The 23,231-nt window shown below is 35.8% G+C and overlaps 2 pseudogenes; both read left to right on the top strand.

Moving 5' to 3' along the window:
* Window positions 1–534: 534 nt before the first annotated feature.
* Window positions 535–2,613, top strand: LOC132172548 (L-type lectin-domain containing receptor kinase VII.1 pseudogene; annotated as a pseudogene).
* Window positions 2,614–18,690: 16,077 nt separating this feature from the next.
* Window positions 18,691–20,758, top strand: LOC148589862 (L-type lectin-domain containing receptor kinase VII.1 pseudogene; annotated as a pseudogene).
* Window positions 20,759–23,231: the final 2,473 nt, after the last annotated feature.

The following is a 23,231-nucleotide window of genomic DNA, read 5'->3' as shown; positions in this document are numbered from 1 at the left end:
AGGCTTCAAGTCTTTCACGTGGGTTTACCAGTTGCATTTCAACTTCATAATCTAAACACATCCCAATCGGGCTATTAATGAGTGATGGCTTTTTAAGATTACTTGTGGCCACCCTTTTCCTTGCCTTCTCTTTCAGATTATGCTGTGACTCTTCTTCTGAAGACCATTCCTCTTCGGACATAAATTATTCCGTCATATCTTGGAGAATGCATGCAAGTTGGATTGGCTAAAAACAATCAGGAGATTCTGGATTGTATTTTGGAGACAAATTAAACCATGCAATTCTGTAGCCCTTCTTTGACTCTTCTATACTCGATCTCATTCTCTTTTCAATCCCATTTTTTTCTCCATTCACTACAGTTGAAAACTCTGCTATGAAAATGTTGATAGATAACAACCCGGCTACCTGCCTTGTGGCGAAAGAAATCAAATGCAATGAATATCTACAAGGTGACCAAGAAAGTTCAATAACTCCTCATCCAATCCAACACCATCTGCTCATCTCTCTTTCCGTTTTTTTAGCTACCATCCTCCATGGATGAGCATAAACACCAACAGCCTCTCCTACTATGCTTTCTGCTGCCCGTTTTCCTCTTCTTCCAATCCATATCGGCTGTTGATTTCGTCTTCAATGGCTTCAACTCCTCCGATATGTTACTCTATGGCCTGTCCGACGTTGAATCTCGTATTCTAACGCTCACTAACAGAACATATTACTCAATCGGCCGGGCAATTTACCCAGAAAAGATCCCCGCCAAAAACCCAAACTCTTCTTATGTGTATCCTTTCTCAACTTCTTTCATCTTCTCTTTGGTTCCTTACAAGAATAATCCTTCTGCTAGGCATGGCATAGTTTTCATGTTTGTGCCCGTTAAGGGCATCGAAGGCGCAGACCCGGCTAATTATCTAGGCCTTCTCAACTTCAACAACAATGGGAATCCCAATAACCATGTCTTTGGTGTCGAGTTTGATGTGTTTAAGAACGAAGAATTCGATGACATAAGCGCCAACCATGTTGGAATCGACGTGAACTCCCTCAAATCAAATGCATCACACGATGCCGGGTACTGGCCCGACAACAGCAGCGATGCTGATGATGACAAGTCATTCAAGGAATTGAAGCTCAACAGTGGTGAAAATTACCAAGTTTGGATTGACTATTCAAATTCTTTGATTCATGTTACTATGGCTCCGGCAGGCATGAAAAGACCTCTGAAGCCTTTGTTGAATGTTTCTATTGATCTTTCTGAGGTTTTTGAGGATGAAATGTTTGTTGGCTTTTCTAGTAGTACCGGAATTTTAATTCAAAGAAACAATATTTTAGCTTGGAGCTTTAGTAATTCCAACTTTTCGTTAAGCCAAGAGTTGGTTACCACCGGTTTGCCATCGTTTGTTCTTCCAAAGGGTTCTATATTTCGATCCAAATGGTTTATTGCAGGAATCACAGTGGGAGGTTTCTCCGGTGTCTGTCTTTGTACTCTGTTTGCTCTGTTTTTGATCAAGAGGAAGCGAAGGGGAGTACATGTTAGGGAGAGAGAGGAAATGGAAGATTGGGAATTGGAGTATTGGCCACACAGAATGACTTATGTAGAAATTGAGGTGGCCACAAGACATTTCTCAAAAGAAAATGTGATTGGAACTGGAGGGAACGGTAAGGTCTATAAGGGTGTTTTAGCAGGAGGGGCAAAGATTGCAGTGAAATGCATTTCGCATGAAAATGATGGGATGAGAGAATTTTTGGCTGAAATTTCAAGCCTTGGAAGATTGAAGCATAGAAGTTTGGTGGGGTTGAGGGGGTGGTGCAAGAGAGACAAGGGGAACTTCTTTTTGGTTTATAACTATATGGAAAATGGGAGTTTGGACAAGTGGGTGTTTGAATGTGATGACAGGAAGATGTTGAGCTGTGAAGACAGAATAAGGATTTTGAAAGATGTGGCTTCAGCAGTCTTGTACTTACATGAGGGGTGGGAAGCAAAAGTCCTACATAGGGACATTAAGGCCAGCAATGTGTTACTTGACAAGGATATGAATGGGAGGCTAGGGGATTTCGGATTAGCCCGAATGCACGACCATAGTCAAGTGCCTAACACGACTAGGGTGGTCGGGACCGTCGGATATATGGCGCCGGAAGTGATTAGGAGCGGACGGGGATCAGCTCAAACTGATGTGTTTGGATTTGGTATCTTGGTTTTAGAAGTAATGTGTGGGAGGAGGCCTATAGAGGAAGGGAAGCCACCATTGGTAGATTGGGCATGGCTATTGATGGTACAAGGGCAATTAATGAATGCCCTTGATGAGAGATTGAGGGGTAGAGGGGAGTTTGATGAAAAAGAAGTGGACAGGGTGCTTCACTTGGGCTTGTTGTGTGCGTACCCTGACCCAAGTTTCCGGCCAACCATGAGACATGTAGTCAAAGTGTTGGAGGGGAACAAAGAGGTGGAGAAGGAGGAGGAGGTTGAAAGCGAGGATATGGATGCATATTTGCTCCGAAAAATGAAATCCATTCCACGAAATTTTGGGTCTTCATCATACCCAACACTTGGAGATACTCGGAAGTCCCACTCTTCATCTATGCATTTCTCTTGGTCCAAAACTATGGTGGGGGGCAGGTGAATCTGCATCATGAATGGACAATTGAGTGTAATTTGTTGTATCATCTCAAAAGCAACAGAAGAAAGAAAGGAGATTACATACATAATGAAAAAGGGTCTAAATGTATTACATTGTATTATGAGTGTTGGCTTGGCTATATATATATATATATATATATATATATATATATATATGTGTGTGTTTGTTTTCTAAGCAAATAAAATAAGCCTCAATACAACCGAATCCGTTTGCATATTGCGAAGGGAGAAAAATGAGTTTTTGGTAATGAAATTGACTTGCAATTTATTTTGTTGGGTTTCTAAATTATAATGTCTTGTCATAGGAGAGCGTTTACACACATCAATGAGACCTTCCTCAATTTCAAAGGCAGGAGGGGGGTTGCCATATCTGAAAGGTCACCTCCGGTCCTGCAATCTCCATTTGAACAAAAAGGTTGGTCCACGTGATTTTTCATCAAGTCACGTGGGGGGCCACTCAACTCAAGCGTCCATTAGCCGCCGCCTTGCTGTGTTCTTCTCTCCCATTGAATCTACAACTTGCTGGTCCACGTGATTTTTCATAAATACAGCGACAGAAAGAGACTTTTGCGCGTGAAAGCTGAGAGAGACTGGAGAGGTACAGTCGCACCGTCATGCTTTTTCTTACTTTTCAAGTTGCAGCACGGCACTAAGAAAAAAACAAAACAAGGAGTTTTACTTTTCAACTTCTCCTTTCAAGTTGAAAATCAAATGACCCCTCACCTCTCAAAATATTTTCTTACTTCAATAGGATTTTTTCGGATGCCCTAGGTTGTCGACTCTCAATCATTCATTAAGGAGCAAATCTTTCTCAAGAGAACCGGAGTTCACAATTCATTATTCTGATTTTCTTTCAGTTCAGGCATTTTAATAATTAGGTTAAGAGTTTAGACGAATGTTGAAAAAAAAAAAGAAGGTTAAGGATAAAGTGTCGTTTTTTTTTTTTTTTTTGGTTGCAAAATCGCATAGTTTAGGGTTCTTTTTTATTTACCAAAACGAATTGTTTTACAGTTTTACTTAGGCTGAAAAGAGCTCCTTTAGCATAAAATTTATTTTAGAAAAAAATCCTCTTAACCTCTTCAAACTACTACCCCAATAATAATCTCCTCCCAAATTATTAATTGCGACAACCTCCCTTCCTTCCCCAAACTATCAAAACAATGACAATGTACCCGCTAATGATAATAAAATGACGAAATTATCCCTATAAAATTTTCAATAAGACAAACATATCCCTTAAATTTTGAAAAAAAACACAATTAAATATATTTAAAATTTAAAATACAAATATTAAAAATATTTGGCCAGAATGGGAGTGGCGAGCCACCCCCATGGCCTAATGGCGGTGGTCCAACCACCATCCATTCCAGGGGTGGTTCGGCACCCCTTTTTGCTTTTTATTTATTTTTAAATTTTTTATTCTTTTTTTTTTTTTTTTTTTTTGTATTTTTGGTTTTAGGGTTTAGTATACGTAATTTCGTCATTTTGTTAAAATTGGAGATTTATTGTCATTGTTTTAGTAGTTTGAGTGGTAAATTATCCCAATTAATAGTTTAGAGAGAGATTATAATTAGGGTGGTAGTTTAAGGGAATTAAAATGACTTTACCCAAAAAAAAAATTTTGTTTTAATCAAGCTTTAATTAAGCATAACTGACACCTTTAAAAGGCTCTTACTTTAAAGTTGGACTTTTTTCTTTTTTTCTTAAAAAAAAAAAAAAAAAAAAGAAGAAGCAACGACTTTAAACCTATTGCCTAGGTATATATATTTAAAATTCTAGATCTTTGGTAATTTACGAAATCCTAACCAACAACACTAGTAAATTAGAGATTTAGAGCATTTCAAAAAAAAAAAAAAATAAATAAAAATAAAAAATAAAATAAAATAATCAGAGAATTAGAGTCTTGGAAATCACACGGAAGTTATTAGTTCTAATATTCCATCCCCTCTTTTGTGAACATGTCAAAAATAATTTTCTAAGAATTAGAAACCGTTTAACAATTTAAAAATTCAACTATTTGCAATTTTTTTATACAATATTTCTTCCTTTTTAAGCCTTCAACAATTCAAATTAATTTTTCCTACTTTGTCTTAAAAATATTCAGCTATGTAGTCAAACTTTTACATTGTTAAAAATAGTTTACATAACTAAATGAGAGATCAATGGATAAATGATTGTCTGATCACATATATTGAGAATGATATATTCAAGATTATCAAGAATAAAAAAATAATTACAATGATTTCAAAATATGAAGATTTGTTAGAGCCAATTGAATAAATTAACGTCAAGTGCGAAAAATTAAATTGTAAGTTACATTTATATGTTTTAAACAATATCTAAATTTTGTTGAATCATTTTTTTTTTTATTTCATTTATATATATATTTTTTATATTTTTAAATTAATTTTGTTAGACTTTAATTTTTTTTAGAAAAAAAAATCTTGACCCCTTAACAAAAATCTTGGCTCTGCCACTTTCTGCATTTGTATCTATATAATGCGGTTATCACTTTTAGGTATCTACATCTACATTTGCATTGTGCGATTAGTATCTGCATCCACACAATTATTATAGTCATTAAATGCAGTTATTATTCGTTAATGAATATTTTGCACCTTAAAGTTGTAATTTGTGCTTCTAGTTGAACACTATTATTCAGATTACACTTATTAATCATTTTGCCATAAATTACAAATCCAACAAAAAAAAATAAAAAATTAAACACACTATGAATCTAAATCAACCCTCCTACACGTACAAATCATGAATCAATTAAATGTAAAATATAAAGAAAATTGTATTGTAAGTAAAATATGACAAACTAATAAGCTTCATTACTAACAAACTTCTAAGCAGGAGAAAGAGATGCTTCAATAATTGAATTTAAAGCTTTAATATATATTATATATAAAGGGAATACATATACGATTATTAATTGTATTTACATACCTTAAAATCGCTATCTGGATTTGTATATGCAGATAGCGGATGCGATCGATTTTTATCTACCCGGACTTTCACTATTAATCATAAGTACTCGAAAACCTAACATCAATAAAATAACAAAAAAAATCTAAGTGGCTATATGATGTATAGAAATATATAATATGAAAGAGAGAGCATAAGTAAAGAAAGGCCCTTGACCATATCAAGGGTATATTATTGTTATTATTATTATTTTTTTAAATATGATATAGAAAATAAATCGAAGGGATTATTAATTACCTGCAAAGTAAAAAATCATTATTTTTCACTTATTTTTAAATATTCCAGCATGTATCCGCAATCGAGCCCTATCTGTCCCCATTACATTAGCTTATCCTAAAAGTGATTGTGCTACAAGGTGACATGAAAATGCATTTGATTATAAGAGCAATTACAATGGCTTAGTTATTTCTTACTTTTATCTAAAATAGATAAGTAAAACATTAAAAAACCATCTACATTAGAATATTATACATCTCAAATGCAAAAATACATTTTTTTTTTTAGCATTTGTGAATAATTCACCGTTACATGTAGCGGATACTGTTTATACATCAATCTCATTAATATATTATCTATCTCTTTGCATCGCTCTTTTCCCAAGATTTTCTCTTCCACATCTCTCTTTTACCAAAATTTTTTCTTACTATTTCTTTCTTAACATCTCTTTTTTCTTAAAGTTGAAAAATAGGATCTTTAGGAAAAACATAATGCTTTATAAAAAAAATAAAAAGAAATAAAATTAGTAAATAATCAAATGTATGGTGTATTTTATAACTCATTGGCTAAACTAGATAAAATAAGTTTTGATTAATCATTTTGCATAAAAATATATATAAACTAATGTGAATGTTCTAAGATGTAGAAATTTTCAATTAGGTTAGAGAAGGAGGAATCCTAGTTATATTTAATATTCATCCAATAATGTTGAAATTTTTTTATTATATATTTAATAAGATTAAATCTAGAAGTTATTTAGGAGTATAATATTAAACAATTATAAAATAAAAATTTAATATTTAATATTCCCGACAAAAAAGCTGTCCTCATAAGATACTTGTGTTCAACTAAGCACTAAATTATTAACAAAAAATAAAAATACATGACGTATGTGTTTGAAAAGTAAATAATATCTAAATGGTGGAGATATTCCTATTCATCCATTAATTAAGATTGCCCCTTAAATATCTGTTGATAACAACTCATTCTAACTTATCTGTACGGTCAGTCGTTCAATGAATATGCTAATAAAACTCAAAGGGAGATTGGGTGGATGTAAAGTTTGTCTAAATTCGTCTAAGTAGAAACAACCAAAACATGTTGCTGCACACAACCAAAGCTCATTCTAGAGCTGTCGACACATGCCATGCCAACACGAAACCACGTACTTCTGTAGCCTTCTTTTACTCTTCTTCTCAAGTCTAAACTAGGAGCGTCAACCTAATAAGATAGTTTGGTTTTTGGGCAGAACCGAGGATCGAAACTGGGATACCTCGCTCTTGGTTTTGGTCAACCCAAACCGGGAACCGGGTCCCAATAAACCGGGGTTCCGGATACCAGTCAGAACGGTAATAGATTTTTTTAAGAAAATTGTTTATTTTTTTGGCATATTTTAAGTATTAGGCCTAAAATAAGCCAATTTTTTCATACAGTTGACCCTTTTTTTTTAAAAAAAATCTATTAGCCTTTTTGTCCAAATTAAATGGTCTTTATTGTAATTGTTCCAAATAATTAAAACAAAAAAACCTCAAAAATCCTAAAAAATCAATGTTTTTACCTATATGGGCCTTAGAAATAAAAATTAAATTTTTTAAAATGCCTTAAAAAATTATTTTAAATTAGTTACATAAAGAAAACATTAAGGCCTCGTTTGGTTCGCGGAATGTTTAGTCCATCGGAAAAGGATTAACTACTATTGGGAATAGAAAAGTGTGGAATAGATTAACTATTCCTATTCCTTTGTTTGGTTGTAATGCTGGAATAGACTAGCTAATCATATTCCTTGGTTTGGTATAATACAATATGTTGGTGAAGGGAATCATATTGTGATCAAATTTCCTAAAATACCCTTATAATACAAATATAATTTATATTATTGAGAACTTTCATTCTTTTTTTTTTTGAAAAAAAAAAAAAAAACATAAACAACTTTACTATAATTTCTTTTTCTTTTTTGTTTTTAATTATGTCAGGTATGTGGCTTTTTTTTTTCTTTTTTTTTTTTTTTTGCAATTATGCTACAAAATTATTTATATAAAAAAAATATAGTTGGAGAAAATAGAATCAAACTCAATCTTGAAATCAAAAAAAATATAGTTGGAGAATGTACAAAGAATCAAAAGAAATCAAAAAACATATTATATATTTGTATTTATAAAAACCTTGCAGATTCTGTTTCTCTGTCAAAGAAAAAAAAACTGAGAAAAAAGAGATTCGGAGAAACAGAATAAAAAAAAAAAAAAAAAGTACATAAATAAAAAATAGAGAAACGGAGAGAAGAAAATTAGAGAGAAACGGTACAAAGAAGGGAGACGGCATAGAGAAAAAAAAATTCGTTTGCATTTGTAGAAAAACTGTACCAGAAGAATCAGAGAGAAAATAGAAAGAGATAGAAAAAAAGAGAACAAAATATAGAGACGGAGAAAAGAGAAACGGAAATATATATATATATATATATATATATATATAGAGAGAGAGAGAGAGAGAGAGAGAGAAATATAGAGGAATCGGAGAAAGAGAATGAAATTTAATCCCACAAGTGAGGTTGTTTGTAACAATTTACACAATTAATTTAATCTCACGGGAAAGGTTTAGCGAAGCCACTCATTTTTTAGTGGCTTAGGTAACCCTGTGTGTATGAGATTAGTAGTTCCATGGGAATAGACTATTCCCAGGAATAGAGTGTTACCAAACAAAAGACTAGGTATGCCTAGTATTAGCTAATTCAATCCAAGGGTCTATTCCGCAAACCAAACGAGGCCTAAAACAATAAAAACAAGTATTTAAACAAACTAACATACACAAAAAATACCCCCTTACTACAAAAATTCAAAACCCAAAAAGAAAAAATAAAACAAGTATTTAAATAATCTACCAACCAAAAGAAATACCTCTTACAATAAAAATAGTTCATAAATATAAATATATAAATATATAAATAGTTTCTAAAATTTTTTAATACATATATATATAAGAGGTACCCCGCCTGTTCTCGATAACTCGATAATAACCATGTACCAAAAACCGGGTACCAGAATCGGGACACCGGGTTTTTACTTTTTACTAACCGGAACCGGAACTGGGTCCCTGATTTTCTGTTTTTCGGTTTCCCAGTTTTTCAATTTTCTGGATTCGGTTCCGGTTCTGGTCTTCTAATAATTTTTGACATCCCTAATGTAAACTCCAAGAAACCTATCCCAGCTCTTTGATGCCTATCTTCACTTTCCCCTTTTGACCCCCTAAAAAAAAAAGATGTTTTAACTTGAGATGTTTTATTTGTGGTTACCACCTTCTACAACTTTCCTGCTCTAGATCGATGTTTTTCAGAAATTGGGTCACGTTTGGGAAAGTAACCAAAACGTGCCATTGCCACTTGATAGATAATCTTCTATGAAAATGTTGGTTGATTCACACCTACCGGCTACCAGGCTACCTGCCTTATGAGTCTCTGACCAACAAAAAAAAAAAAAAAATCCAACGAATTTCTGAAAGTTGACCAAGAAACTTCAATTACTACTTCTCATCCACCACCACCTTTTCTTAATCTTCTCAGATCCACCTGCATCTGCTTATCTCTCTTACATAATTTTCTTCAATTATGAAAAAGCAGAAACACTGACAGCCTCTCCTACTATGGTTTCTGTTGCCGGTTTTTCTCTTCTTCCAATCCCATTTTCTAAACTCGATCTCATTCTCTTTTCAATCCCATTTTTTTCTCCATTCACTACAGTAGAAAACTCTGCTATGAAAATGTTGATAGATAACAACCCGGCTACCTGCCTTGTGGCCAAAGAAATCAAATGCAATGAATATCTACAAGGTGACCAAGAAAGTTCAATAACTCCTCATCCAATCCAACACCGTCTGCTCATCTCTCTTTCCGTTTTTCTAGCTATCATCCTCCATGGATGAGCATAAACACCAACAGCCTCTCCTACTATGCTTTCTGCTGCCCGTTTTCCTCTTCTTCCAATCCATATCGACTGTTGATTTCGTCTTCAATGGCTTCAACTCCTCCGATATGTTGCTCTATGGCCTGGCCGACGGCGAATCTCGTATTCTAACGCTCACTAACAAAACAAATTTCGCAATCGATCGTGCTCTTTACCCAGAAAAGATCCTAGCTAAAAACCCAAACTCTTCTTATGTGTATCCTTTCTCAACTTCTTTCATCTTCTCGTTGGCTCCTTATAAGAATAATTTTCCTGGGCACGGCATAGTTTTCCTTTTTGTGCCCATTACAAGGATATGGATGCATACTTGCTCCGAAAAATGATACCCATGGGTAGGTGGTCTGAGATTCAACGAGATTTTGGGTCTTCATTGTTATGCGAAAGGTCACGAATTTCTCACAAAATCAATCAAGCGGAAGGAACAAAATGACAACAAACACAAGATTTACATAGTTCAGTAATTTACCTACATCTACAGTGCAAAAGTAGAGAGATATTTCACTAATTCGGAAGAAGAGACACAAAAGAGTGCTTAATCATTCACAAACCCAAATCCCCAAATACACCTAATTTCTCTCACTCACAAGCTCTGTTCTATTTTCTGCCGATCGAGGATACTTTGTACAACTCCCATGCATCCCTTTTATAGAACAAGGTAGCATGTGAAATGAATAAACTAAATGAGTTTATTCATTTCTTCTTACGGCTGCCCAAGATGGCTACACAACATGGGTGCTTCTTTTGTTGACAATCAATAATAAACAAAAGAGTTAATATAAGACTAAAACTCTTGGGTGCAGTGAATTCTTAGGTGAGAAGTCTTCATGCGACGGTTCTTTGGAGATTAAGGACAAATCACAACAAATGAGGTGGCAGACTGGCAGCTACATTTTACAAAAAACTGAATGGCATATGTTGGGCGCAGCTCTTAGGTGCGGCAGAAGGTAGCCCACAATTCAAGCCTTTTTCAACTTTGCTTCTCCATTAAGAAAACAAATAACAAATTCAATAACCAAAAATTTGGCCCATTTCTATTGATCAAATATGAGCCAATAAATTTCAACATTCATCACACCCAACATTTGAAGATATTCGGCAGTCTCACTCTTCATCTGTTAACACAGTTTCCGGTCACCCCTGAGAACTTAGGTTGAATTGATGTGGTGCAATGCGCTAGATAGCTATTGATGATTAGAAAGATATTGAACTCCGAAGGGAGAAGGAGAAGTGGGAGTTTTTTGGTGTAAGAGCTTTGTTCTATGAATGAATTCCTCTGTTTTCATTAGCCGTGCATGTCTCATATATATATATATATATATATATATACACTCGCACATTTGGTTGGGATCGGCCCTTCTCCTTGTATGTTCATCCTTGGGATTGGGTCGGTATGGCCTTGCCTCGCTGTGGGCCCATTTTCGTCAGTGGAAAGGTGTGGCCGATACCTCTTGTGCAAGAGAGGAGTGCTTGAGTCTGGTCCGTGCGTAGTGGTTACCATAAATAGCGGGGTCATACAATAAATGGGATGTGCACAATGGGCCCACAGAGACATGCCCACTAGGCGACACGGGCTAACTGAGCGACTTGCTGCTGGCGACTCATCAACTCGCTTCTGGGGGGCTGATTTTCTCTCCAACATCATCCATGTCTATCTCTTGGTCCAATACTATGGCGGAGGGGAGGTGAAGCTTAGCTGGATCATGAATGGAGAGCTGAGGGTTATTTGTTCTATCAGCTCAAAAGCAAAGGAGATTTGCTCAAAAATACTTGAGGATTGTCTTCCAAACGTTGGCTAATAATCTAAAACCTTTTGGATTTACTCTACTCAGGAAAAGAAAATTATTCATTTGGTAAGTTGTGGCATGCTTTATCGCCCCTACCAAGAGTCACATGGATCAAGACATGAATATTGTTGGAAGACAAAATCTAATCACAAGCAACAATCCCATGATTTCCTCCTCTATGTTTCATGGGATTGTATATTAATCTTAAGAATATTATGTTAGGGTTATTTATTATTATAGGGTTATTTACTTCCTTATTGATTCTAAGGTTTTCTTAGTCTATTGGGTTTACCTTTCCTTAGTCTACTAGGTTAGTTGCCTATCACACATAGCCACTCTATAAATAAAGACCTCTATAATGCTCTTTAATTAATCAATCTTAATACAATGTAGTCCATTACATATTTTCTTTCTTTATATTATATTTAATATATTTGTATAGTTTATCATAGTATCAGAGCCACCAGCTTATGGTAGTGTTTGATCCATAGGGTCCTGTGAATTTTTTTTTATTTCTTTTATTTTATTTCTCCCTTTCACAAAAAAAAAAAAAAAAAAAAAAAAATTAAAAAAAAATTAGGGATTTGTCGTCGCCTCATCACTTCTGCATCACGCCGTAGCACAGGACCAGCAAAACGGCAACCATTCCTCAATGTCTTCTTCTCTGACACCTCCGTACCCTCCAGTTTCGAACGACGGCACTCCACCATCCATAACACGTTGCTCATCAGAGCCATTCGCAACCCAGGCCCTGCTATCCAACATCTACCGGAATCACCAAGCCTCCTCACCGTCACTGCAGCCACGCCACTCTCTTCCGGCACCCCGGCATCGGAACTCCTCCACCTCTACGACGCCCAGACTCTACATCGTTACCGAACGATGCTCAGTTCATGCCCGAACCGCCAGGTCAGCAGGCGCCTCCACCACCGATCCTAATCCGCTTTCTAAGATTCAGAAAGCAGCACACCATCTAGAACCATCTCATCTCGCCGGCGCCAGCCATCGCACCATCCAAGCACTTCCTCTGACTTGCTCCCTAGAACCACCGTCCAAACCGCGCATTTGTGCCAATCTATGGCGCTCCAAGCTATAGATCCACTGACTCCATTAGCAAATCCTGTTTCAGGAATTTTCTTTTGTGGCTCATTGAGAAGAAGACGCATGTTTGGCTACAGTTTTTGATTTACCCTTATTCGAGTATGCAGCTATTCCTATTCTAGTTTAGGAATATGATATCTTGATTTAGTTGTTTGGATTTCAGTTTGGTTACGGGATTAAGGTATTCCTTATCCCAGTTTATGTAATCTGTGAACAGGATATTCTTAAAAAAAAAATAATAATAATAAAAAAAAATCAAAAGAGGCAAAAAATGCCCACAAAAGAGGCCAAAGATGCCCACTTCTTTTATCCTCCATCAGACGTTCTCGGAGTACCTTGTGCCGACGTCCTTTCCTCCATCGGACGTTCTTGGACTACCTTGTGCCAGCGTCCTTTCCTCCATTGAGAGAGTTTATTGCCTTTTTGACCTTGGGGTAGTATCTAAAACCCAAGGTTCACTTCAACCTATAGTTTGTCAGTTTCAATATGGCCCATTGTTGGCCCAATGTCTTGGTCTTATGGTAATACCTAAAATCCAGGCCTTTTTCATGTCTCTAGCCTAGGTAACAACCAAAACCCGAGCTCATTCAAGCCATGTTGGCTCTTCTCTTCTTGGTCACTACTCATCCTAGTTTTAGGTTTTAGGTAGTTTGCGGTGAAAATTTGACATCCAATAATGGTTCTGCGGCGTGATTTGACAGGCCCTTGGTATTTATGGCGTGATCCGATCATCCCTTGGTAATTTGCAGCAGGATCCGTCTGCCCAATGGTGTTTTACGGCGAGATTCGTCCACCCCCGGTGGTTTATGGCAAGATTCAATTGACAAACTACCAATTACTTTTTGTTTATCAAACTGAAGGAAGTTCCTACCATCAGTTTGCAAGGGAGTGTTAGAAGACAAAATTTAATCACAAGGCAACAATCCCATGATTTCCTCCTCCATGTTTTATGGGATTGTATATTAATATTAAGAATATTATATTAGGGTTATTTATTATTATAGGGCTATTTACTTCCTTATTGATTCTAAGGTTTCCTTAACCTACTAGGTTTACCTTTCCTTAGTCTACTAGGTTACTTAACTATCACTCATGGTCTTTCTATAAATAGAGGCCTTTGTAATACTCTTTAATTAATCAGTCTTAATACAATGTAGTCCATTACATATTTTCTCTCTCTCTCTCTCTCTCCCTTCTCTCTCTTTATATTATATTTAATATATTTATATATTTTATCAAATATGATGTCCATATGAACAAAATATTGAGAGAATAGTTTTGGTTAGCTTACCTAAACAATCAAAACCTTTCCATCCATTTATGTAGAGGAGTTTGTTTTATACTATGTCGTGTTAATTGTACAGTTTGAATTTACATATAAGAATAGACACTGTTATGAGTGTTGTATCCCATAATTGAGAAAGTATAAAGAAAAAAAAGTAGTAAATATACTTAAGTGGACTCAAGAAAATTGTTGCCAAATTATCACAGTAAATTCGCAATTTCTTTGATATTGAATCCACAACTTGACGCTCTGTGATAAAATTCTTTAACCATTTCGCCTATCAAGTCGCTTCAAAGCATGCTATGAACTCTATATGAGGAAGCTAATACACATTAACATGGTTTAGTAGTAGATATTCTAGCACCAATGCAATTTCGCTGCAAAAGTTTCCTTTTTCATTGTGATGATTTATGGATGGAGACCCAAATTTGTTTTTGTATTTCATTGACAAACAATGGAAAATTATAAATTATTGTCATTGATTTCTTCATAAATGGCTAAACTTTGAGCCTCCTTGCACAAAAGGATAAAACTACCCATTACAAATAAAATAAGAAGAACACATTTCGAACCTGACGGATTTGATGAACAAAGTAACACTAAATACTTAACTTTCGTCTCACTCTCATATAATTAGATTGATGTAATAGTGTCCCCATCTAATGAACATCGGGGCTGTAAATGAGTCTATTTTGAGCAAATAAGAATTTTTTTGGTACATGCTTGATATAGTTACCTTGGTGCTGGTTTGGTCCTCTATGTATATCTTGCATATGTTCTAATTAGCCTAGAGTGAAATTAGCATATAAAACCCTTTCTTCCCCATTATAACATGTAAACTGCAGTATGTTGCCTTCTGCTTTGACAGTTGAGCTTCTTTCTTTCTTTTTTTTCTTTTTTTTTTTGTGGGTAGTTGGGTTCTTAAGATACTGTACATTTGCTATTTAAGGGGAGGAAAGATAGAGTTACTGAACATCGTCATTGTTCCAAATTGATAAGAAGATGGTATCTGGGTACATTGTTTCTAGCACAAGTTACAAGAAGGCTGAGAAAACAAAGAAAATGAGTGGATTTGAATTTTTCAATCCTTGATGCTGTGGATGATATTTGAATATGGACAATTAACTATAACAAAAAGAATACATAAAGTGAGGAAAGTGGCTTCATTTTGGCTGTTTCTTCTGTGTGTTTGTATATACATGTAATATTTGTATTGGTCCATTCGTATGCATGCATGAATGAATCGATGGGTTTGCAATTTTTTTCTATTCTATTGAATTGAATTCAAAATTGCAAATATTGAGGAGAAAAAAAAGTTGAGATTATGTTTGGGTTGTTTGAAGAATACAAAATTTTAAATAAAGTTGAAACTTTTGAGTTAAGTTTAGTTGAGTGTTAGTAGCGTCAAATCAACTAAAAAAAGAGAAAAAAGTTGAGAAGAATTGGGAAGAATTGTCTTCCCAAACAAACCCTTAACTTTTATCTAGGCACCCTTCCCATATTTGATAATATATATTTTTGTACGTTATTACTTTTGAAAATCAGCTAAGAGAGAGCGCCTAAGAGCACTCACAATAGAGGAGTCAAATTGTACTTTTATCTAAAATCGCAAATCATATTTGTAAAAAACCTCCCACCACATTGGATTAGTAAAAAAAAATGCAAAATGGATATTTTATTGGATTAGCCCAAAAAAAAAAAAAAAAAATACTACAGACTATATGTCTTCTACATCTCTCTTCTCACAAAATTTTCTCCTACTATTTCTCTCTTCACATCTCTTTTTCCAAAATGTTGAAAAATAGAATCTTTAGGAAAACTATAATCCTTATAAAACATAAAAATAAGGGAAAAATATAAAAAAGCCTCCTAAACTACCAGCTGTTTTCGATTTAGCCCCCTAATGTTTCAAAAGTGATAAAGTAGTCCCCCAAACTACCAAACTATTGTATTTTAGCCACTCCGTTAGTCAAAATCGTCAGTTTGGACGGAAATTTAAAACGACATCGTTCGTTGGGGGGCTACTTTATCACTTTCTGAAACATTAAGGGGCTAAAATGAAAACGGCTGGTAGTTTGGGGGGCTTTTTTATATTTTTTCCAAATTTTGTTTTTTTTTCAAAAAATGGCATTGTAGTAACTTACCCATAACAAAACGACATCGTTTTGCAGTTTCCATCCAAACTGACGGTTTTGACTAACAAAGTGGCCAAAATGCAATAGTTGGTAGTTTGGAGGGCTACTTTATCACTTTTGGAACATTAGGGTGCTAAATCGAAAACGGCTGGTAGTTTGTGGGGCTTTTTTATATTTTTCCCTAAAAATAAATAAAATTTATATAATATAGATTAAAAAAAAAAAAAATGATGATCTGATGTATGGCTTCTTTTAAAACTCATTAGCTAAACTAGATAAACTGAGTTTTGATTAGTCATTTTATATAAAAATATACTTTCTTTCTTTTGGGGGGAAAATTACTTTTACCCCACCGAAGTTGGCAACGTTTTTCAATTCGACCTCTAAAGTTTCAATTTTTGCAATCCACCCGCACAAAGTTTCAATTTTTTTTCAATTCAGTCATTTCGTCAGTCAAAACTGTTTTGACTAACGGAACAGTAATCACGTGCGGTGCACGTGATTACTTATGGCCTTTTCGTACCCAAAATATCCACATCCCTTCTAAACGCACGCACACTTGTCAATGAAGAAAAAAGGCTTCATCATCAATGGGTTCCAATGGCCACTGTGAAACATTCCCATTCCTCCCTTCTTGCTTATCCTCTGTTTTATAAAACCAAAACAGAGGCCAATAATGGAATTTATATCTCAAGTAAAATCTGATATAATAGAATTTTACCATGAAATCTCAATGCCCATAAGACAATTTGTTCTTGATAGGCTTCCAAAGAAGAGAGGTCTGGGTGTTTGCAAAGGGTGTGGGGATGTGAGGTTCTTGCCTTGTTTTTTAGTTGCGCGGGTCATCCTCGAGCTTGAAGAAGATGTTGAGCACCACGTCGTTGGAGAGCTTTGAGAACACCGTGTTCGTCATTGTTTTGATCGATTATTATCGGGTTTCACTCTGGATTCCGATAGATTTAGCGAAATGGGTATGGCTTTCTCGTGAATTCGTGAGATGGGTATGGATTGCATTTCCCCATTGTGAATTTTGAGAGAAGTATGAGTTCAGTTTTGTAGTGTCCTTTTGCTTTTTCTTCCAACATTTTCTGAAGAAACAAACAGAGCATTGAAGCAAACAAATCTAATTTCTTGTGAATGAGAAACAAAATCAATGCCAAAAAGTGTCAGTTGAAAGTAACTTTCAACTAATTTTGAATAACCAAGAATCCAGAAAATCGAAAAAAAATAAAAAGATGAATCCCTTTTGCTTTCCCTTCTTACATTTTCTCAGGAAGCAAACAGAGCATCTACAGATGCTGTTGAAGGCAAAGGGAGAAGAAACAGGAATGGGGTTATTTTGGGTACGAAAATGCCATAAGTAATCATGTGCACCGCAAGTGATCACTATTCCGTCAGTCAAAACGGCTTTGACTGACAGAATGGCTGAATTGAAAAAAAATTGAAACTTTGTGCGGGTGAATTGTAAAAATTGAAACTTTGGAGTTCAAATTGAAAATCGCTGAACATGACACTTAAAATCATAGCATATAATCATGCTTCACAACCGAGGTCAACAACGGCCTACTTTAGCGACACTATACATGATAGTAGTCATTTCTCTTTTGGTTGTTCGACTCATCTATCACTAAGGACAAAACCATAATTTTTATCGAGGGGAGACAAAGCACGAATAAAGAGTCAAGTCTAATTTTGATAGAAAGAAAGCTTAATTTTTAAACCCAAATATGTGTGTGGTATATATATATGCCTTTTACAAAAATAGTAGAGAGAAAATTACTAAGATTCCAAAGCCCCAATACACTTAAATCTCACTATCACACAAGAGAGACTATTTTGCAAAATAGAATACAAAAGATAGATGTACAAACTTTTCTTTTGCTGAAACGGATGGCGGCTGATCTCTATTTTCTTCTCTTATTTTGTAGCATATTTTCTTCTAATTACTTGTTTTTGGCTTCCCAAAAACCACCAAGAAGAAAAACACCCTTGTTGCCCTTGCACACACATTGATCCCTCTCAAACTCTCTTCCACGTTGTGTCTACTGCACTTATGTTTTTCTCCCCTCTTTCGGTGCTTCACATTTTTAGCACACACTCTTATGAAGCTATTCGGCTTGTCCCTCCTCAATAAACAAGACACACTTTTATAGTGTGACTAAGGCGGTCATAAGCCTCTCAATTAAAGTCCAAGAATGACAAGGAATCCAATATTGAGTGGGAGTAGGAGAAGTCGACTGAAGCAAGAAACCTCTCCTAATTGGAGAAGGAATAATGTTGTTGGGCCCACATCAATGATGGCAAGTCACACCTAACATTTTGGAGACAAATTAAACCATGCAATTCTGTAGCCCTTCTTTGACTCTTCTAAACTCGATCTCATTGTCTTGTCAATGCCATATTTTTCTCCATTCACTGCAGTTGATAACTCTGCTATGAAAATGTTGATAGATAACGACCCGGCAACCTGTCCTGTGACAAAGGACATCAAATGCAATGAATATCTACAAGCTGACCAAGAAAGTTCAATAACTCCTCACCCAACCCAACACCATGTGCTCATCTCTCTTTCCATTTTTCTAGCAATCATCCCCCATGGAGGAGCATAAACACCAACAGTCTCTCCTACTACGCTTTCTGCTGCCCGTTTTCCTCTTCTTCCAATCCATATCGGCTGTTGATTTCGTCTTCAATGGCTTCAACTCCTCCGATATGTTACTCTATGGCCTGGCCGACGTTGACTCTCGTATTCTAACGCTCACTAACAGAACTTATTACTTAATCCGCCGGGCAATTCACCCAGAAAAGATCCCCGCTAAAAACCCAAACTCTTCTTATGTGTATCCTTTCTCAACTTCTTTCATCTTCTCTATGGTTTCTTACAAGAATAATCCTCCTGCTAGGCATGGCATGGCTTTCATGTTTGTGCCCGCAAAGGGCATCGAAGGTGCGCACCCAGTTAATCATCTAGGCCTTCTCAACTTCACCAACAATGGGAATCCCAATAACCATGTCTTCGGTGTCGAGTTTGATGTGTTTAAGAACGTAGAATTCGATGACATAAGCGCCAACCATGTTGGAATCGACATGAACTCCCTCAAATCAAATGCATCACACGATGCCGGGTACTGGCCCGACAACCAAAGAAGGGACAACAGCAGCAAGGCCGATGATGAGAAGTCATTCAAGGAATTGAAGCTCAACAGTGGTGAAAATTACCAAGTTTGGATTGATTATTCAGATTCTTTGATTAATGTTACTGTGGCTCTGGCAGGCATGAAAAGACCTCGGAAGCCTTTGTTGAATGCGTCTCTTGATCTTTCTGAGGTTTTTGAGGATGTACTGTATGTTGGCTTTACTAGTGCTACCGGACAGTTTTGGCTTGGACCTTTAGTAATTCCAACTTTTCGTTAAGCCAAAATTTGGTCACCACAGGTTTGCCGTCGTTTATTCTTCCAAAGGGTTCAATATTTCAATCCGAAGGGTTTATTGCAGGAATCACAGTGGGAGGTTTTTTTGGTGTCGGTCTTTGTGCTCTGTTTGCTCTGTTTTTGATCAAGAGGAAGCGAAGGGGAGTTAGGGAGAGAGAGGAAATGGAAGAATGGGAATTGGAGTATTGGCCACACAGAATGACTTATATAGAAATTGAGGCGGCCACAAGAGATTTCTAAGAAGAAGATGTGATCGGAACCGGTGGGAATAGGAAGGTCTATAAGGGTGTTTTAGCAGGAGGGGCAGAGATTGCAGTGAAATGCATTTCCCATGAAAATGTTGGGGTGAGAGAGTTTTTGGCTGAAATTTCAAGCCTTGAAGATTGAAGCATAGAAGTTTGGTGGGGTTGAGAGGGTGGTGCAAGAGAGACAAGGGCAACTTCTTTTTGGTTTATGAGTATATGGGAAATGGGAGTTTGGACAAATGAGTGTTTGAATGTGATGACAGGAAGATGTTGAGCTGTGAAGACAGGATAACGATTTTGAAAGATGTAGCTTTTGCAGTCTTGTACTTACATGAGTGGTGGGAAGCCAAAGTCCTTCATAGGGACATTAAGGCCAGCAATGTGTTACTTGACAAGGATATGAATGGAAGGCTAGGGGATTTCGGATTAGCCCGAATGCACAACCATGGACAAGTGCCTAACACGACAAGGGTGATCGGGACCGTTGGATATTTGGCGCCGGAAGTGATTAGAAGCGGACAGGCATCGGCTCAAACCGATGTGTTTGGATTTGGTGTCTTGATTTTAGAAGTCATGTGTGGGAGTAGGCCTATAGAGGTAGGGAAGCCAGCTTTGGTAGATTGGGCATGGCTATTGATGGTACAAGGGCAATTATTGAATGTTCTTGATGAGAGATTGAAGGCTAGAGGCGAGTTTGATGAGGAAGAAGTGGGCAGGGTGCTTCACTTGGGCTTGTTATGTGCTTACCCTGACCCAAGTTCCTGGCCAACAATGAGACAAGTAGTGAAAGTGTTGGAGGGGAACAATGAGGCTGAAAGTGAGGATATGGATGTATACTTGCTCCGAAAAATGAAACCCATGGGTAGGTGGCCTGAGATTCCACGAGATTTTGGGTCTTCATCACACCCAACATTTAATGATATTCGGCAGTCCCACTCTTCATTCATGTCTTTCTATTGGTCCAATACTACGGCGGAGGGGAGATGAAGCTGGATCATGAATAGAGAATTGAGGGTCATTTTTTCTATCAGCTCAAAAGTAAAGGAGATTTGCTCAAAAATACTTGAGGATTGTCTTCCAAACGTTGGCAAATAGTCTAAAACCTTTTGGATTTACTGTACTCAGGAAAAGAAAAATATTCATTTGGTAAATATTGAGAGAATAGTTTTGGTTAGCTTACCTAAATAGTCAAAACTTTTCTATTCATTTATATAGAGGAGTTTGTTTTCTACTTTGTAATGTTAATTGTACAGTTTGAATTTACTTATAAGAATATATATACTATTATGAGTGTTGTATCCCATAATTGATAAAGCACAAAAAAGTAGTAAATATATTTAAGGTGAACCCAAGAAAATTGTTGCCAAATTATCACGGTAAATTCGCAATTTCTTTGATATTGAATCCACAACTTGACGCTCTTTGATAAAATTCTTTAACTACTTTGCCTATGAAGTCACTTCAAAGCATGCTATGAACTCTATATGAGGAAGCTAATACACATTAGCACAGTTTAGTAATAGATATTCTAGCACCATTGCAATTTCGCTGCAAAAGTTTCCTTTTTCATTGTGATGATTTATGGATGGAGACCCAAATTTGTTTTTGTATTTCATTAACAAACAATGGAAAATTATAAATTATTGTCATTGATTTCTTCATAAATGGCTTAACTTTGAGCCTCCTTGCTGAAAAGGATAAAACTACCAATTACAAGTAAAATAATAAGAACATGCTCCGGACCTAACCGATTTGATGAACTGAGTAACGTTAAATATTTAACTTTTGTCTCACTCCCATACAATTGGATTGATATAACAGTGTCCCTATCTAATGAACAACATGTTTTTCAGGGCTACAAATGAGTCCGTTTTGAGCAAATAAGAAATTTTTTGGTACATGCTTGATATAGTTACCTTGGTGCTAGTTTGGTCCTCTATGTATATCTTGCATATGTTCTAAGCGAGAGCGCTTAAGAGCACTCACAATGAAATAGCCAAATTGAACTTTTATCTAAAATCGCTAATCATATTTGTAAAAAACCTCCCACCACATTGGATTAGTGAAAAAAAAAAATGTAAAATGGATATTTTATTGGATTAGCCAAAAAAAAAAAAAATGCTACATGTAGCCGCACTATTCAGGAGAGCCATTTTATTTTCTCCTACTATTTATCTTCTACATCTCTCTCCACATCTCTTTTTCCGAAATGTTAAAAAATAGGATCTTTAGGAAAACTATAATCTTTATAAAAAATAAAAATAAACAAAATTTAAATAATATAGATTAAAAAAAAAATAAATAATCCAATGTATGACTTCTTTTAAAACTCATTTGCTAAACTAGATAAAATGGGTTTTGATTAGCCATAAGTCATGTGTGATGCTTAAAATCAAAGTATATAACCATGCTTCACAACCGAGGTCAACAGCGGGCTACTTTAGCGAAACTATACATGATAGTAGTCATTTATCTTTTGGTTGTTCAACTCATCTATCACTAAGGACAAATTCATAATTGATAGAAAGAAAGCTTAATTTTTAAACCCAAATGTGTGTGTGGTATAAATATATACCTTTTACCCACCACCCCCTGTCAATATAGCCCCAGGAATTGATTCTCTCACCATCTGACAGTCTCGAACTACCAATTACTAACCAACCCCACAACCCCCATCGTTAGGGAATTTTGTTAAATCGGATGAAATAGTCTTTTTTTGGACATTAAATCTCATTAAATGAAGAAAGAAAAACCTCAAATAAAAAATATCAATATTAAAAACTACAAAACAAATAAAAAAAATTAAACTAAAAAAAATGAATAAATATAAAATTAGTCTATGTGGTTGGCCTAAATTACAAATTTCTTCATGCAGTATAAAAAAATTAGGAGAAAATATAAAAAAGCCTTCCAAACTACTAGCCGTTTTCGATTTAACCCCCCTAATGTTCCAAAAGTGGTAAAATAGCCCACAAACTACCAAACTATTGCATTTTGGCCACTTCATTAGTCAAAATCGTCAGTTTGGACGAAAACTGCAAAACGACATCATTTTGTTATGGGTAAGTTACTACAATGCCCTTTTATGAAAAAAAAAAATTGGAAAAAATATAAAAAAAACTTTCAAACTACCAGCCGTTTTCATTTTAACCCAGGGGCGGATCCAGGGGGGGTCGAGGGGGGGCATCCGCCCACCCTCAACTCCCAAAAATCCCCCCTAGTATGGTAAAATTTTTTTTTATGTCCTGATTATGCCCCTCTTACTCATGATTATGCCCCCTTCCTCAAGCTCTGGCCATTTTATGCTCCGTTGAAATTTGAAAATTTTTAAGAATTTGAATGTTGCAGTCTTGCAGAAAAATGAAATGTTGAAAGCTTGAAGATGATGAACAGTTCAGTTTTCAAATGCACTGTTTTTCATTTGACAATTTTGTACAGGTGCAGCCTGCTTTGGACTTTG

Source organism: Corylus avellana, chromosome 1 (genome assembly GCF_965113065.1).
Source record: "Corylus avellana chromosome 1, dhCorAvel1.hap1.2, whole genome shotgun sequence".
Taxonomy (NCBI): Eukaryota; Viridiplantae; Streptophyta; class Magnoliopsida; order Fagales; family Betulaceae; genus Corylus; species Corylus avellana.
Note: the sequence above shows the minus strand (reverse complement) of the source record. Positions and strands in the feature narration are given on the sequence as shown.